Genomic DNA, 17,383 nt, shown 5'->3' on the forward strand with positions numbered 1-17,383 from the left:
TTGCCACAGATTACTGTTTTGCATGAACTCATGCAAAACCATCATTACCGAAATGCTTGCAGTCAAGGAGCGTTAGTGAGATCATCATGGGAATGGAAAAAATTGATATTGTGATTGTGACAATATCGCAACTTTTTGATCTCTCTAATGTTGGCGAACATTAATCAGTTTCATTCTTCATCATTACTCATTTTAAAGCAGATCTCAAGTCACAAAACACGACTCACATTCTCAACCAGATGATCTTGACGTGTGGAAAAGCTAATTGTGTGATTATAACTGCACTGATCTGGGATGTCACTGGATTTGAATCCAAACCTGAGCCCTAAATAAATTGGACTTCATGTAACAGAATGCATCTGTGAATTGTTTACATTTTCTACAAATGGCTTTCTATAAACAAACTGACTGTAAATACACTCAGCACTTATGTTCTGTAAAGACCATATTATTTATATGGTCTTTACAGAGTTATTTCAGTACATACTACATTCAAACAGGTTGATGCACATCCAAAATGGCAAAATGCAAAGTCATGTGATAATTTATAAAACTAATAATTACCCGGAGGCGCAGACCAGCGCGCTCTCTCTCTCTCTCTCTCTCTCTCTCTCTCTTCGTCTCTCTCGGGTCTTGTTTATAGTTTGAACCAGGTGTTTTCGTGTCTCCTTCCTGTCACTGATTTTTACTGAAAACTGTGGCTTGAACCAGCCGCCAGTGGGGCTCGGCGGCCGGCTAACATGCTGTAGATAGAGATCTTCTGCACCAGCTGCCGCGGAATCACTGACTCACAATATGGCAGGAAGTAGAGTCTCCTTCACGCAAAGCGGCGGCGCACTTTTTCGCAAATCCCTCGTTTCAAACGCAGCACACGTGATTCAGGCGGGACGTCAGCGTTTATTATTTATGTTTGTCCAGACTCGGCCACAAGGAGAGTATAAAACAAACAAACAAACAAAAAATGTGTAAAGTGTTTTAATGTGGTTTAGACGTTACGTTTATAAAAACGCTCAAAATGGGCGGAGTTTGCCCACGTAGTTTATACTTTAAACAAATAGACCAGCGTGCAACTAAGATATGTTTTATGTTCTGGATGTAACAGCGGAATATTTGGTCTCATCATCAATATTAAGAATTGATAAGGAGCAGGAAATCATTAAATTATTTATCTTCTACCTCCTTTTCGAACAAATTGTGTAAAATTGCATGCCATGACTATTTCTATTTTGACTTCTTATTGTCTGTTTGAAATAACTAACTAAATAAAAATATATAATGTATATTAAAATGTCTGAATAAAATAAATATATTTTGTTATAGTACACAGGCTCCTCCTAGTGGTCAAAGTCATTTCTTACCTTCAGTCCGTCTTCCTTTAATTCCGTGGTTTTTTTTTTTGTTCCGCAATTTAGTCAGAATTATTGTAATAAATAAAGTTGTGTAGGATGTGATATGAAACACACAGAATCAATGTATGTATGTATTATTATTATTATTATTATTATTATTATTATTATTATTATTATTATTATTATATTTTATATTTTAGAGCAAGTGCTAGAATGGATAAAAACTAGTTTAAAGAAAATGGGACGGATTAATGCGTCTTTTTTATTTATTTATTTATTTATTTATTTATTTATTTTTACATTTTTGTAACATTTGGAAAACCTTTTGTATGCAGAAGAAAATTATATATTTAATGAAGGATTCAATTAATTTTATTGTCATACTATCATAAATTTATGGCACGAAATTCGGAACTGAACCAAACCGGTTCAGATGAGTTCAGGAAAAGAGAAAACTTCTCAGAAAACTTTTGTTGTCAGTTCCGTGTTTCCCAGGAAGTAAACCAAAGTTTATTTTGTCACAACACCTAACAAAGAACAAAGAAATCCATAGACATAATGTAAGATATTATATTATCTTATATTATGTCTATGAAGAAATCAATGTCGTGCCAACAATGTTGCATCCTGTTAGGTCCATATGGGGGCGCTATTTCTACTGAGGCACAACCTTCAAACTGTGTTACAAAGAAGTGGACTAACTCCCAGTTCTGCCCGGTGTTCCCTGAAGGGAACAGGGGACGGTAGTGAATAATAATTTGTATGTCCATGAAGAGAATAAGAAGAAGAAAAAGAAGAAGAAGAAGAGCTTAAGCTAAGACTGTAACATACGGGCAAACAGTCCAAAGTTTTTTGTTTGGTTTTTATTTGTTTGATTTAAACAGTTGCAAGCAAACCATACCTGCGATCTGCATAAATTCCACTGATTTGGAGCAAAATGTCACATGACACCAGTGGCTAAAAGCTCAAAGGGGAGAAATTACACTGCAATTAAATCCTCCAAATTCTACATGTAATCAAAAACAAAAAAAAACTCTGCGACAGCAAGTAACTATACACACATAAATTACATAAAAAGAAATAAACTGAAAACAAATAAATAACCCTCACACATCTAATGACTATACTAGAAAGGCTGTAATTACACTCTTTGCCAAGGCAAGTACACTTATTGACATACCATGGTGATGCTCTGTCTCCTCCTCAGTCAGATCATCACCAAAAGAGGTGATGGATGCCAATTTAGAGGTGGTGGCAACATTAGTTACCTCCCCTACATGGATGTCATAGCTGAATGCCAAGACCGAGCGAGACATTGACTCAGCGATCCAATTAACCGTGATGCACATCAGTCAGGTGGCTGCAACCAAAGAAGTTGAAATGCCAGCAGGCGACGTCAAATGCATTCACTCAGAGATGCTAAATAAAAGTTGGTGCCCATGAGGAAGCAGGAAGTCTATCAAAACATGAGACATGAGACATCACACAATTATGTGAATTATGACAGACATGTTTTCATTGGCAGAAAAACACGCCAGAGTTTATACATTTATATCTCCATCCAGGGAGTTTGTTTTGTTTTATTTTCTGTTTCAGGAACGACCATCATCAGAGAACAATGGATTTATTGTGTGCGGCGTTTCATAGCCGAACAAATTAGTTCTAAGTTTCCACCCAACTTGTCCTGATTGGTGAGGTTAAAGCAAAGATGAATTAGTTCCCCCATTAAAGATGAAAGAAAATAACTTGACAAAGAAACCATAAATAAATGTCCTGTCCTAAATGTGAAAGGACATCATGTCTGCATAGATTTAGCTGATGTTGAAGGTAAAAAAAAAAAAAAAAAAGGTACTTGTGTTAAAAAAAAGACCTAAATATATATATTTTTAGAATAATCCAGGCTTCAATTTCAGGACATTTGGACAATGGGAGGAGGGATGGGTCACAAAAGAGATGTATTTACATTTACCAACAGGATCAATCTTTAAAAAAAATTTAAAAAAAAAGAGTAACCCCTAATTGTAAATACTTTGAACAACATAAGTTCATAGATTAGCGATGAGAAGAACTTTAACATTAAAATCTGTTTGTTAGAGAGGGACACCCCCTTATAGTTCACATGTCTCTGGAAAAGCTGTAGCAGTGGAGACCGATCTTCACAAGAGTCTGACTCAGCTGAAGTAGACTCTTGTTTGGACCACTGACTCACTCTTACTCCAGTTCCTGCTTTTCTTTCTCGTTTTTTTTTTAAAGATATATATATATATATATATATATATATATATATTTTTTTTTTTAGACAGTAAAGAGGGTGGAGAGAGAAGGAGAAGACATGCAGCAAATCATCCCAGGCTGGAGCCCGACCCAGGACAGCAGCCTCATGCCCACGGTTGTCACCGTTCCTGGGTGTTTGGGTTTTGGTTTGTGGATTTTGTTACGAGTCATTTGTGGTTCATAGTTTTTGCATTATTAGTTCTTTCCAGTAGGATTGTTTTTATAAGTCATTCTGCTGTTCCCCTTCCTCAATCGCTTCTGTAGGTTGTGTCTGTTAGTTTATTCCCTTTTTCTTTCATTTTAGTTTTTCATATTTACTCCTTGCTCTTCTGGTTTTATCACACCGGCTCATGTCTGGTTTTATAGTTTAGCCCTGATTATTTAGTGCATTATTTGCATTATTCCTGTCAGAAGTACTTTGGGTTTTTTTGTCCTCTTTCGTTGTTAGTTTACTTAGTTCTGTTCCAGTTTGTTCATTTCTCTTTCCATTAGGTGTTGCCACTTAATTTTAGGTTTTCTTATGTACTTGTGTTTCATTTTAGATTACTATCAGGTCTTCTTAGTTCCACCTTTGTTCCCTCATCTTGGTTATGCTGCTCACCAGTTATTTAAGGCCCACCGCCCAAATGTATTTCCATTTTTTATAGGATGAATAAGAGTTAATGTTGCTTTCTTTGAATGTTGCACATTTTGAGAGACTAAACTCACTTACTAAGTGACAAACAGTGAAAGGATCAGACCCACCCAGCAGCAGGAAGGCCCGTGGGACGGAGCCAGGGCTCTCTGCTTTCACAGATCACCCAGAATGAGGTTTAAAGTGTCACGTTAGAGGAGGGACGTCTCGGTTTCCACTCCTGGACCTGCTGCACCTGCAACCCGACCTCAGACAATGACTGAATGCTAAAAGAATTAAAACATCAGATTTATCTTTCAATTCATAAAAAAATAACATAAAATAATATCACTTCAGCAGGTATTGCTGTGTCTGATGCCTCGGATTTTTTTTCATTTTTACAAGTTAAAAGGAAATCTTCCATCTCTGCTTCTATCTTTGCATCTCTGCGCCAGCGCTCCGATTGGAGCAGAGAATACGTGATGATGTCACCCTCGGCTTTCCTGGAGTTTCTGCAGTTTCACTCGGGAATGGGATTCATTTTACATTTACAATGGCTTGTAAAAATGTTCATTTGACATATCAAATATACATAAATTACCCAGAAGTTTCAATTCTCAGTAGAACACCTTCAGATTAATAGGCTTACGTTTTTATTATTATTATTATTATTATTATTGATCATATACAGCTTAATTTAAAGGTAAATAATTTACCAGCTCACGTCACTTTTTCAGACTCGTTACGGACAAAGCATGATGAGACTTGTTTGCCACATTGTGAGAATATTTGCTCATAAAATATTTGAACTGACAATAGTATTATTCCTTAGGTTTGCAGAAGATCCATTAGAAGGAAAAGTTATGACGGTTATTTAATCTTTTTCCAACCTGCATCTGGTCAGAGTTGCAACTGGATTATTCTTTTATTTAAAAAACTAATAAACACTGATTAACAAAGTGGCTCTGGGTATCAGTTCAGTGCTCAAAGAAGGACAAAGTGGAAAAAGTAAATTCCTTTTCCTGGAGCGTCAGCTGCTAGCAGCTAGGTGGACTGAAGCAGCTACGTTAAAACTCACGCAGACAGAGAAGACTGCCTGGCAACAGCTTCAAAGTAGACGTATGTATTTTTTTAAGACTTCAACTTCTATGCAGTGTTTATCTCTGTATGCCAAAAAATTAAAAGCACTGTTAAAAAAAAAAGAAAAAAGAAAAGAAATATAGAAATATAGGGCTTTCTCCTATCCCCAAATTTGATTATTTTGAAAAAACAACAAGGATTAAAACCCATTTCAATGACTCAAGTCTGAATGAAAAGTTTCAAATAAAACTACAGCAGGGACCATTAAATGTCATCACTCAGATGCTGAATCAGGTTAGAAATACTGGAAGGAAATGGAAGTTGGGTGTTTACAAATTTAAATCCACATTTAGTCAGCAGATTGTTAACAAAGTATGCGAGAAAAGTGTGACACATGAATTTTAGATGACTGTTTGTTACTGATGCAGAAGTGAAAGACAGGGTTGACTTCATGCTTTCACATCTTTGTTTCCTGGAACGTTTGTTCTAGGGAAACATTTCTCCAGCCTGCTTTTCAGGTTATGCTCTCCTGTAATGTTTTAGAAGTATGTCTGTTCTGCCACACCTGTTTCTAATGAGTGCATTCATTTCCTCATCATGCCTTCAAGGGCTGCAGAAGTCCATCGGTACTAATTTGGACCTCGTTGTTTTCAAAGCATCTGCTCCAGCCTGAACAGTTCTGTTGCATCCTATCTGTTTTTTTTTCTTTTGTTTTGTGTCATTGATGTGTGACACTATTCAGATGCAGTTAAATCAGGATGTAAGCAATGGCGGAAAATTATTATTATGAAAATTATGTCACTGTGTCATTCCTGGCTCTGACTGGACATCTAAACAAAACTCCCATACAGTCAATGCTCCACAACAGACGACCGCTATTAACTGCGCTTTCTTTTTAAGAGACCCTTTGTTTTGTTATGTTCTTATGTGACGATACAGTCGGCTCTTATTGCTAAGTAAACTTCAAAATCAATCCACAAATGGCTCCATCCGATATTACTTCCGTCAACAGTTCGCTGCTGTGTGAAATCGATGTTTGCATGCAGGTTGCTTTAGGGACATAAAAAGAAATCTCACTGTTTAATCAACACTATGAACAACCGCGCAAAGAAAATCCGACTTCAGAATTAAATAAATAAACATTTTTAAATTGCAATTAAGCATCAAGACCTGCTGTGTGAACGCACACAGCCTTAGTTTCACAAATGACCAGGAAAAACAGCCAAACATGTCTACAGACACACTTAAAGCATCCAGTATACTTTACCTGCATTTTGCTAACAGTGCGTGTTGTCTGCCATCTGTGTACCCAAATTTGAATCCAAGGTCTTTTTGTTGAGAGGAAACAGTGTTGTGCATAAGTGAACTTTTATTTTCTTTTGCTACATCCCAGCCACAAACATTCACGTGTTTTGTTGTTCAACAGAACAACCAAAAGTTGTGTGTGAAACTGTGAAAGAGAAAGAAACTGATGCACTATTTTCAAACTAAAGCTAAACACAGGGACATACTCAGATTAACACTCTGAAAATAACATTTACGCAGGTATAATACGTTTTATTAAGCCCACATTCCTGTATTGGAGATGCTTTTAACAGGCCTGATGTATTATTATCCTCTCAAATATCGTGTTTGCAATAACTCAGAAGGGGGGAAAAATCATAATTAACAAAACAAAGTCTGAGGTTTTGTTAATTACCTCAGACTTTTACAAAGTGAAGCGCAATTTACGCGCTTCACTTTGTAAATTGAACTGCTGAGATTAGGATTAAGAAAGTGTAAGTGTGGGACTCTGTGGGATCGCATTGTGATGACTCACTTTGCAACTGACACGGATCGCTGTGTCACAAATCATCTTCCAAGAAATGGAGCGATAATGTCGGTCATCACATCAAAGGCAAAACAATAAATCAGAATCTCTGCGGAAGAAGGAAACAATGAGATCTGTGTGTCAAAGATGCCTGAACCGTCACTCAACATGCCCTAAATATAGAAAGACTCAGACGTTTCAAATTGCTGATCTCAAGTCGCATCTTTTCGCTCAGTCAGTTTTATTTTTTTTTTCCCCCCCGATTCACTTTTGAGAATGACTCACGTGGAGAAAAATGAGGAAATGATTCAACTCAGGTCACCTGATAGGTTGAGGTAAGTGACAAATTTTGATTGAATATTATTTTACAATCATCTAAATACTAAAGTGAAGATACGTTTTTGTTTTGCTGAATATTTCTGTGAAAATCCTAAAAATCGGTTTTCCGTGGTCCTGTTTGGTTCTCTTCTTCTTTCCCTTTGAATGCAGAAACTATGAAGCACATGTGGATATTTGTATTTTCTGGAGGAGTGTGTGTTTCTGCATCACCCGTCCAGATCTCTCAGGTCCACTGGTTCTGGTCCACTCCGCGTCCCCAGAGTCAGAGCCAAACATGGAGGAAAAACATTCAGCTTCTATGCACCACAAATCTGGATCAAAGTTCCAGAAATCTGCAAAACAGTCAAAACACTGATTTCTGTCAAATCAAGGCTAAAAACATGTTTGCTTAGAGTTGCCTTTGATTAAAAACTACTGGAAAATTAACTAATATATTTGATGTATATTTGCTGATGATTTTTCTTGGCAATTTTTGGTGGCATTTGACAAAATTTTATTGATTATTGTGATTTCATCATGTAATGCACTTTGAAATGCCTTGTTGCTAATGTGCTAACCAAACAAAACTGACTTGACTTAAAATCTACATTTGAACTGTTATTGTCTAAATAAATGTGCATTCTAGATTATGAACTAGATTCACACACATCTTGTTCAAGAGAACATTTTGATTTTATGCTGATTAATTTTTATCAACTTTTTTTTTTTTTTTTTTTTTTGCTCTTCTTGCATCTCAAGCAGAATAATCCGTTTTTCATAAATGATTGGCATATTCTGGGAACCGAATGTCCAGTGTGTCTTGACTCAGCTCACTCCTTGTTTTCACTTCATTAAAAATTAACCCATTCTGAGCAAAACCTTCCCTTTATGAATCAGGAGAACAGCTCTTTCTGTGGGTTTTGTGTTCTTATAAATAACTGGAACCATAAAGACAAATATGTTGAATCATCAATGAATTATATCAAAACAGAAAGGAAGGAAGCTTATCGTAGAACTCCGGAATAAATGTGAGCCAAAAATACTTTGCAAAACGTCTATTTGTGTTATCTGTGGTTTCTCACAGTGTTATATGACGGTGGTTCAAGTAAGCTATTTAATTAAATGTGTTGGTCTGTTGCCAATGAGGCATCATAATTCATTTCTGCTGCATCTTACGTGCAGACTGTCGGTCGGATAAAGTTGCTGTCGGCACTTGTTGTTTCTTTCCTTGAACGTTTTAGCGGTAGAACGTTGGAAGTTGTTGCAGCCCAGTGGGTATCAGTTTTATCCGCTGATCTATAGGACATGTTTTGTCACTTTCAAGTCATATTGAGTATAATTTCAAACCACTGCAGTGGCAACCACTACTGTAAACTCTTTGAGTGTTGCTTCATTGTCAGTTTCATTATTATTTATCATTAAACTGTCGTATAACCAGGTACAAGGCCCAATGATGTCAAGACGTCTTTCGTAAGAAAGAAAGGCAGCATGTGTGGAAAAAGTGTACAAATAAGTTGGAAACAAGCCAAAAGAGCTTTGCCAACCCGAGTCACCCAGTGAGCATATAGTCTTACATTCAGAGGAAGGTATTCTAGCTGTAACCAAGCAAAGGCAAAACATATCTGATATCAGAAGCTTCTGCGCTCTAACGGAGAACCAGTATAATGTGGAGATCAAATGTTTAATATGAAGTTTAAAAGGAAGCTCCCCATCGATAATGTAAGCCATCGATGTAACTGGTGACTTGAGAGTTTTACCTCGGGCAGTTCTTAATAAGGGGATGTATTTTGGATTCTTCAGAATTTATACCAATGTTAATTCCTAAAATACCCATTTTAGTTCCTAAAATACCAATTGTAGTTCCTAAAATACCATTTTTAGTTCTTTGAGGTGAATCTGCACTGCATGAAAAGCAGATTGTGATGATCTGTGTTTTCAGTGCATTTATTTTTGAGGTATTCTGTGTTTACTCCTGTTCCTGTCCTGTCTTCCCTGTGTATTTAGTCCCACCTGTTGTCTGTGTTCCTTGCCGGGTCCTCGTCTATTGTTCGTCGTTTGCGCCATCTCCGTTTGTTGCTGTCACAGTCAAACTGGATAGTCCTGTGTCGGCCTCAGCTCTTCGTGTCAGTCTAGAGTTTTATACAGTTGCTACCGGTGCTGTGCCTTAGCTTCTGCCTGCCTGTCTTCCTGGACTGTTTGAGCTTTTGTTCATCATTAAATCACCCTTTTCATCTACATCCTGGGTCTGCCTGCGTCTACCTCCTCACCAACACCTACAGATCATGACACAGACTGTCCAAATGCTCGTGCAATTGAATGTGAGCAATATTAAATTATAGAATAATCTGCATAAGAATGGTAGGAAGCATTTGACTGGTTGCCCACAGATCAGTCATGTGCATCGTGAACAAGATGGGTTCTAAGACTGAACCCTGACATAGTCATCAAGAACGGTGGAACTTACTTCGACCATCTTCCACATGTTGCGTCCTACTTACCAAATAATCTGGAAAGCATTGGGGAGCTTGTTTGGAGACGTCAGTTTTGAGACAAATGTCTAACAGGATATCTTAGGCTCATGTAGAGTGGAACGTTGAGTTCACATGCGTGTTTTTAGACTGTGGAGAGAAGTTGCAGTAAACACAAAAAAACAACATGCAAACCAATCACAGAGCTCAAGCTGGTTTCAAACAATCACAGTTTGATACTTTCCCTCCAATTACAAATGGATTACACTAAATCTGTGATTTTATAAACAGCAGCTTTTATTCTTTTAACTGTGTCCACCATTGTTCCGATCAGTTTACTGGAGTAGCTGATGGTGCTGCCAACAGTTCACAGTTGCCAAGTCTAATTAGTAACTGGCAGGACAGAGGCACATGTATGAGACGCGCATGAGAAACAGGTTTCCTCATTCAAAACAATCACCTGTCATACTCACCTTGATCTTAGCCATTAACCCGCCTCGCCTTCTCCCGACGAAATCCCAGACCTGACGCAGAGAGAGAGAGAACGTCCTCATTATTCACATTCTTGTGCATATCCTGAATAAATCCTTTAACTTAGCTTTTATTCGGAAAAAAGTAAAAGCATCTGAAGAGACTTCTGGAAAAACACACAAAAAAAGACTATTTATAGATGGTGAGTTAGTCAAGCGCAATTCATTTCTGCAGACACCAAAAAAACAAAAAAACAAACAAAGTTGACATAAAAAATAAATGCTTCTTTGAGAGTACTGCTGTGGTCAGGAGGGGTTTTATTTGCTTTGGTTAATGACAGACCAGTTTTCCTGCTTTACATTAAAGCAGGTCAAACAAAAAAGGGTTTTTGAGAGACGGGTTTTCTCTCAGGGTGAGAGGTGAGGACATTTTCAACGACTTCCCATGCAGCAAAGACAAATAAATTATAAATATAAGATAAGTATTGTCAATACATATGCAGGGGAGAGTGTCACACTTCCAAGACTACAAGACAATGTGTGCCATGCTAATTCTGGGCAGTGTTGATCTGAATGAAGTAGCTGCAGAATTTCATTTGCAGGGAATGCTTGTCATATAGGAGATTGTCAAATGTGCCACAAATCCATTTCCCCCCCACCGTGTACATCGAAACAGTACACAGCATTTGTGTGCAAAGGGGAAAAATATCCTCTTTCCTCCTCGTGAAAAGCGTTCATACCTTACCATACAGATGATAATAGTGACAGAAAAGCACCAAACCTGGATCACTGACAGACACAGTTCTGACAGAACGAGACGAGACGTTTCCAACTATCAGCCCAGGTACTCAGGGCGCAGCGACAGTGACAGGACTGGTTTTATACAGTGTTGGATGAAACAAGGGGCAGTATGTCTGGTTACAAGTTGACCTTGGCAGGTTTGCTACCTTGTTCTGCACTTTGATATTTAAGTCAGTGGGAACAGTTGTGAACTCCTTTCTTAGGATCTTAGATGGTGGATCCTGGCCTTCGTTTAAACGCTTAAAGTGGTCTCAGGTTGGAAACAGGTGGCGACCACTGATCTAAAGAAAATAGGGATGGACTGACATGTTAAAAACCCAAACAAACACTGGTTTGAGAGAAATGTTTCTTTCTTGGTCTCTCTCTATGCATTTTTGAGCTGTTGAAGAGTCAAGCTGTTGGCTCTCAGCCCATCTCAGTTACACACAACCATGTTCGCTATGACTTACAACAAAGGGCCTTTTGAGTGGCAAGTCAACCTTGCATGCAGTTTGTTTAGACTGTGGAAGAAATCTACAGTAAACGGGAAAAAATCCAGTCATGCGAAGAACATGCAGACTCTTCATAGTAAGACTCCAGCTGGGACTTAGCCCCATGACCCTCGTATTTTGATTCAGCAGGGCTGACATCTGCACCACCTACGCTGACTGGAAATGGGTTTCACTTCGACAAACATTTTTAGAAAAGTTTCTAACACCCACGGTTTGATGCCTTGCCTCTATTTTGAAGTGGATCGCGCTAAAGCTGTTGCTTCATAGGCGAAATCATAAACTTCTTTCAAACAGTTTGTCCGTTAATAAACGTGTTTCCATAGATGTATTTTTTGTGCGCATTTTGGCACTAAACTCGGAAGGTTTATAAAATCCAAACCTCCAGCTTTTAGGGGAAGAATCTCTCCATTTTATGCGAGATCAATGCTAGTTTGTAACCTCCAATGTGTCTGACAAAATTACGCTTTGATTCGCTCCAAACATGTAGATGGAGACACACCTTAGTCACATTTTTTTTTCTTTTTTTCTTTTTGCTGAGTGAAAAAAATTGCATGGTAATTGAATGGAAACAGAGCTATTGTTTTCTCCAATTTACCATAGTATCCAGTGGCGCTGCCAACAATTTGCAGTGTCAACATTTTTTAATTACTTTCTGACAGGGCAAGCACACAGTTTCCTCCTGTATGAGACATAAACTTCCTCATTCACTTAACAGGCATGTCTTACAACAATAAAAAAAAATTACTTCAGGAATGTTTTACGCGTCTATCATTTGTAGTTGTTTCATGCTACACACAAAATACTCTTTTTTTCCTGTGTTTGAAATGGGAGCAGCGCAGTTAAAACACAGGTATAGACAAAATGCTGTATTTTGTTGAGCAAATTATCCATCAACCATTTATTCAACATCAAGATTATCCATCTAATGTTTACCAGTATGGATTTCTTCTTTTTACCTTTAAAGATAAGATGAGATTAACTTTATCATCCAAAGAGAATTTGTCTTGGTTTCAGACAAATCCAAAATCCAAAGCGATAACATGACAGTCACACTTAAAGCCACTCCCATAAATCGATGCATTACAAGAGAAATCATGCCTAATAGAGACATAGTACATTTTTAACCTCTAGAGGACTTTTATAGTCACATACATAATATAATTCCAGTACAAGGCACACTGGTCACATCAAAGCCCAGCATAAATCACAAAAATTACATTTGAGCAGCTGCAGATCATGCCCAGTGGCCGCCTAAAGATGTAGCTGTAAAAACTCAGGTGTAGTGAAACATTGATCACGGATTCCTCGGGCCATGGAGACAGCTGGATGATGTGGGAGAGACTGCTCATCCTGAAGATTAACATAACCGTTTGGGGTTTAAATTACTTTAATCAACAGCAAGTCTACAAAAAGTTGCCATGTTGCCTTGAAGTTGGACAAACATAACAAAATCAACACTCACAACCGTCTTTTCCAGTTTTGCTCATTTAGAGACGGGAGGTTTTGCCTATTCATGTTCCCAAAACAAATCAAGTGCAGACTGGGTAGCAAAATGTCAAAGCCTATGGGAAACTGAAGCATTTATATGATCATTTTTGTCTGTGAAATATTTTAAAAAAACGAAACACCTACCTGACTGTCCAGTTCTGCATGATATTATCTGTCCCTATATCCTGTTTCTGTTTGTGTCTGTACATCGGTCTGTGTGTTTCTCATCGGCTCGCAGATCGATTCCCGATTCCCATGGCAATTGTAAAAATCACTTTTTTCTCTAACTCTTATTTTTAACCCTGTATTTCTGACTTTGTTTTGTTTTTTTCTGTTTTTTTTTCCAGTCCTTTAAACGACTGTTGGTCCAATCAGATAAAACCACATAAACAAGAACTGAGCAGCAGGTTTTATGCAACCAAGTGCAGCAAAGAGTGCGGAGAGCTCTTCGTAGTTGACGTAAAACAGCAGCAAACGCTCGGCAGAGCACAGGAGAGGCAGCTTCTTCTACCAACACTCAGCTGTTTAATCTAAATCAAGCATCTCAAACAGGAGAGGCGTTTTTCAGGTCGACAACACCATCACTTCGGACAATGAAGGAAACTCTTCAGTGCAGCTTTCAATCTCCTCCTCAGGGGGTTTTGAACGCTTCCACACCTCACATCTTGTTAGGAAACATGTCACAAGTGATACCAACTCAGATGATAGGACAGGACGGGATTGGGGGTACAAACAAGCTGCCCCAAAATTTCTCCATTTTCCTTACATGCTTAGTCACAGGAAAGCTGCTGAATGTGTGAGTAAAACAGGAACAAAAACCTGAGCTGTGGAAACATGGCAAACGTTGGCTGCTTGTTTCTGAAATATGTACTTAGAGTTACTTCCACATGTATAACATAGGCCAAAAGTCTACAGTCTTCAGCCTCTGATGTTTGGGGAATTTCAATTGTTTCATAATAAGAAATCCCAAATATGACGGAAAACATTTTTTTTACTTACTCAATAACAGTGATTGTTGCCTGAAACTACGTCCTTAATGGATGACAGTCTAACTTCACTTGACACATTTGTGTTTGAAACAGGAAAGCATGGTTCCACATCCTCAAAAAGATCCAGTAAAATACAGTTTTATCTAAAGATGGAAGCCATCTTAGAAAAAGTTTACTTTATTTTTTTTTTTTAGCTTTGCCTTTTGAAATCTTAAACTATTAAAGCAGATGCTAATCATCTGGATGTTGTCATATAAACATCTGAAAATAGGAACATGTGAGAACTTTTTTCTTTCTTCTTTTATATATTTTAATATTGATTCTTGGGAAGGGAGCATCAGTGAAGGAGGACACTCATCACTGTGCTCACAGCCAAGGTGTTTTCCAGGCTTTGTTCATCTCTGTGTCCGTCAGTCAGTTAGGGTTGACCAAAACTTTGGACTGGTTTTCCTGGTAAGAGCAAACAACACAACCCTTTCTGAGAAGACAACCACCCACTATCTGGTTCTTATCTCTCTAGCAGACTGTTTCTGCATCTGGTGCATGACGCAGAAACACTCCCTTCTCTGGTCATTGACTTGCACAAGGGACACTTGGCCACATGGGATAAATACTACTTATTTAAAATGCAAAGATAGCAATAAAATAAACATTTAATAGCATTAGATGAATCTGAAATTATATCAGCAGTTTTGATTTTTAATGCTTCCCTCATCTGAAATGAATTCAGCCTGTTTCTTCAAGACTGTTTGGGTGCAAAACCAGCACATTTTAGTCAAAGAGGAGAGGGAATCACTGACGACTTCAGATGCTTTTGATCCACGCAGCACTGTGGGTCTCCTCCTGGGCTTAGTACACCAACATGGATGTCACTTCCTCTTTCAGTCACATTGTTCTCAATTTCATTATAACCCCTAAACCGCAGAGCTGCAAATACTAAAAGGTGAAATTAGACTTGTATCGTACATGTAGAACACATTCTCTGCCCGCCACAGAAGGAGAGCATCGCTGAATAAACCACGTCACAAAGATCACAGCAGGCATGTCAGCAGTGTAAAGGTTTACCGTTATGGTTATGAAACAATATGAAAAACTTTGACCATCCAAAGCCAACATCTGAAAATGGAAAGATAACCGCTAAGATAAATAAAGATAAGTTTACAAAGACAGGGACGTCCAACCTGAACGTCCAAGCGTTCGCTGGAGAAGCAGCGAACGCTCACTGAGCCACCTGCCTGAGCTAATCCTACCGAGGAATCCGGGGTAAATCTTGAAAATCTGTCTTAATGAGTGCCCTCCACTCAGTCTGACTGATCTGAGGACTATTTCGCAAAAAAAATAAATAAATAAATTGAAATGCAAATTTCAGTCTGTAGATGTTTAATGCTGATAAAGACATCAATGAAAAGCCTGGCATTTGTCACTGCAGTGAAAGGTGGTCCTACAAAATTCTGAGTCACACTGGGATCTTCAGGTTTTAAGTTTCAAAAATTTTGAAATATTATTTGAGCCACTTCATGTTTACGCACTTCTTTGTGCTACATCATGATAAAATAGGGAAGAGAAAGCCTTCTCTATGGTACTGTTAGGACAGAGCCCATAAAATGTTTGCTTAGAAATTATCCTAAGAGTCCACAGGCAATAAGCAGAGTTAGAAATTGAACAAATAGATGTGTTGAACAGTCTTTTGTGTTGTCTTAATTTGCTCTTTTATTTCACCTGCTTACAAGTGCGGAAACAGAAGCATAGGAGGGCAGGAGGAAAAGAAAAAGAAAGTTTTCTTAGTCCTTTTTAATCCTTGAATTGGGCTGCTTTGTGTTGTTTCAATGTATGTTGTTTTAGAAAACATTTGTATTATCTATAGTATTATAAGCCACTCAAAAATGTAGGTAGTCAAGTATTAAGGCACCCAACTTGCTTTAATAGAAAAAAAAAATCATGTTGAAGTTTATGATTTTTCTTTTCTTTTTCACAGGCGTACTCTGGTTTATTCTGAAGAGAATTCCTCTAACAGTTAAATTACTAACATGTTACACATAAAGTGAGCACATTTTGAGTGTGTGTATAGTCATATTTTAGTTATTTATTTGTAGACACAAGGCAGTTTTGGATTTTATTGGTTAATAATATGACAGTATGAACGAGACAAAATTATATGCAACTGAGGGATCAAGTGTCTTGTATGTCATAGGGTGGTTCACACTGCAGCCTGAAGTGACTCAATTCCGATTTTTTTTGACGTAATACAACCTGTATCCGATCTTTTCATGGCAGTGTGAACAGCACAGGTCGGATTCTTTTTCGAATGTGACCCATATCCGATACGTATCTGATTCAAATGCGACCTAACGTCCAGGCCGCCTTCATCCGAACTGAACGTCACTATTTCTCAACAAATCTCACTATTCTGCGTCCTGATAAGCGCAAGAGGGAAGAAAAACAACAACCATGACGGATTACATGAGGATTAAGTTGTTAATATGCTGCTCCGGCCGGACAACAACTTCAAATATGTAAGCTAAGCTGCACCGTTAGCCTCCATATTTACTTCCGCAAACACTGAGCACTTCTTCTTTTTATGGTGGTTGGCAGAACACTCAGAACGCTGACGCTATTGCGCCCTCTACTGCGCATGCGGGACACTTTCAGGTCGTTTGCCCGTTTACACTGCAGAACGCATACATGTCGCATTTACTGGCAGTGTGAACGCACCCTATGGGTGTTTCCCTGCATTAAATTGAGTAATCCCAACACATGGTTACTTTGCTGAATATATATGTTTGTCTGTAAATATTATTATTTTTCAGATGACTACCAAAGCCTGCGAGGATCTGAAGCTGATGGTTTTGGAAAACCGGAGACTGTTGCAAGCAATTCTCACTAGAATGGCTCCCACTTCTTCTGCTGAAGATTCAGAGTCACTGGATGAGCTCAGCCTTCCAGCCTCTGCTCCAGAGGAGTTGGAAGCCCTGAACAAACAGCTGGAGTCAGGCGCTGTTAGAAAAACTTTTTGTATGTATAATACTTAAAAAAAAATTAATTAGTCTTTCTCTTCACAGTATTCTTCTGTCAAGTGTGTAAACATTGACTTAAGTTCTTTGTGTTACTTTTTAAGGTAAATGCCTTGGCTGTAATTGGAGGGAAAGACTTGAGAGCTAAAGTTTACAACATATTTCCTAAAATCATCTTGAACAGTCTCAGTACAGCTTCCTGGGGCAAAAGGGGAAGAGAA

This window comes from Poecilia mexicana, unplaced genomic scaffold (genome assembly GCF_051168715.1).
Source record: "Poecilia mexicana isolate PSO_F unplaced genomic scaffold, ASM5116871v1 scaffold_2, whole genome shotgun sequence".
Taxonomy (NCBI): Eukaryota; Metazoa; Chordata; class Actinopteri; order Cyprinodontiformes; family Poeciliidae; genus Poecilia; species Poecilia mexicana.